The following is a 2,662-nucleotide window of genomic DNA, read 5'->3' as shown; positions in this document are numbered from 1 at the left end:
ATTCAATCAAATTCACATCCATAAAACCTGTGCATTTTAAAATCATATATCACATCACTCGATAATTCACATTTATGGCAACCCAAGCCAACTTGACAAACATGAACAACATTTATAAATCCACAAGCTAAATAAATTATACAATCAGAACTCCAACTATTCACCACAAGTTCATATCGTCATAAATTAGACTTAACATTCCGAAATTCCAAATAAGAGAGATCTTCTAACACTTTTACACAGTATATCCATTTCGATTCATCGACAACATTTCATTACATACAAAACATACTTATACAACAATATCATAATAACCACCCAGACTTGCCCATAATTCTGAATAGCTATCCACTGCCTCAGCCCAAATCAACATCTCGAAGAGTGACAAGCTGACCTGAAAGATTTATATAACAACGGAGTGAGCCAAAAACGGCTCAGCAAGTGACAAAGCATATTCAGAACAAAAGGAACGGTTTCAAACGAGTAAGGTATCATAATGCAAGGCAGAATACAAGAATTCTCAAGGATACCATCTCAATAGATACCAAATCATACGTATCATGTCATTCAAAACATATTTGATCCATAACGAATAGAGCATAGAGTAATTGGAACATATCAATGGCAGATAGGACATTTCAGAACATATCAGTTCATAGCAAATGGAGCACAGAGTAATTAGAGCATATCAGTAACAAAGGAAACATATCGGAGCTTATCAATGGTAGATAGGACATTTCAGAACATATCAGTTCATAGCAAATGGAGCCCAGAGTAATTGGAGCATATCAATGGCAGATAAAATGTTCCGGAGCATATCAACAACATATGGAACATTTCGAAACATATCAATAATGAATGAAGCATTTCAGAGCATATCAAACTCATATGTCGTACAGAAGCTCAAACGTCGTCCTTGACGTTGCAATCATATCATACTTATCCAGAGCATGAACAGAAATAACTCACCAAAACTCTGGATGTCATATCAAACATATAGAGGGTGTAGTGGGATCACAGACAGAATGTGATTCATCCATTTCTGAATGACCACCAGACAGAAGTCTCCCACGTCTGGGAGCTCCATCCACCCACGTCTAGGTGAAGTCAGAGGGGGCCGGCAGAGCATCGCAGGCTCTATGCATAACTCCCTTTACCATTTCTGGCAAAGGTTCACATTATCCCACAACACCAGAATACAAGAGGGCAGTTTAAACAATAAGTAGCATAATATCGGAAGCACACGCGGAACAACAAACGTACATGTGCCTTTACGTGTCAAATAGGATGCAAGGGACAAATCTCTCACAAATGTATTCAGATTTGGAAACGAAATGAAAGCAAGAGCATTCAAGGATTCCAAACAATCATATATAGCTCAATTCAAATAAGAAGATTTGATGAATTCAATGTCCAAAGGAATGAAACTGGAATAGGCACATATCAAAAGCAAATGCGAAACAATAGGATATACATGTGCCTATATGAGTCAATACGATATAGCATAAACGTTACACAACAGTTTTCAAGAATGCAATAATTTTAGGGACAAGAGCATAAAAGAATTCAAAGCAGTAATATAAAGCTCAATTGAATAAGAAAGCTAAAGGGTATCAACTTCCAAAGGAATGAAACCAGAATATGAGAAATCGACCAAAGCTCGATTTCTGGCAGAATACAAAAGGCACATTGAACAAATGATTCAAACTATCAATCGTGCTCCAATTTACTCAGAAATAATCATTGGATAATACTTTCAGATAAGACAGGCTTCATATGAATTGAACTGTCCAACAGAGAGAGTTACAAATAATTTGGTAAGCAAGTGTCGTAGAACAAAATCTTTGTTGGCAGAATTCATAATGTCAGATTCAACAGATAACTGGGCAGGTGTTTAGATTCCAAATCTTTCAATCCATATATCAAGGAAAGGTCTACGAGTCTAGTTTCCAATGAAATCAGTTTTGAACAAATCAGAGTTTCCACAAAGACTTATAGGCAGCTCGGTATCAAAAGGTCAGAATCTCAGAAGTTGCACAGATTCGAATCGTTACGTCTAAACAGGAGATATATCAAATGCAAGGCTAGAACAATTCAAAGTTCCTCATATTCAAAGCAAATGTAGAGATAAAAATGGCAACGAGGAACGATCAGGATACTTGCAAGAGAAAAGATTAAAAAGCTTGCAATAGAAAAGGTTAGAACACTTGCAATAAGACATATCAGAGCAATTATAGGAGAGACGATCAGAGAACTTGCAATAAGACATATCAGAGCAATTATAGGAGAAACGAACAGGGAACTTGCAATAGAAAGGATCGAAACAAGTGGGAAACTTGCCTTTCAAATATTTTGATCTGAATATCCAAGGAAGGTGCCAATCCAATCTTTCTACTTTTCCTCCGTGTCCTCTCTCTGTTTCGTTTTGTGCTCTCGTTTTCTTCCTTTCTTCGCAACTACACCACGTGTCGAACATCGAGGCACAGTCACCTGCTCTCTTTTACTCTCATTCATTCTTTTTCTTTCCTAAACGCAGCTGCCACAGCCGCCGCCGCTGCCGCTGCCACAATCGCAGCCACGACCGCAACTGCGGTCACAACCGCAGCCCCCTTCCACTGCACTATTTCCTTCTTCCCTTCTCTCGTTCCTACTCTTTCTCTTT

The sequence above is a fragment of the Musa acuminata genome, unplaced genomic scaffold, assembly GCF_036884655.1.
Source record: "Musa acuminata AAA Group cultivar baxijiao unplaced genomic scaffold, Cavendish_Baxijiao_AAA HiC_scaffold_147, whole genome shotgun sequence".
NCBI classification, from domain to species: Eukaryota; Viridiplantae; Streptophyta; class Magnoliopsida; order Zingiberales; family Musaceae; genus Musa; species Musa acuminata.
Note: the sequence above shows the minus strand (reverse complement) of the source record.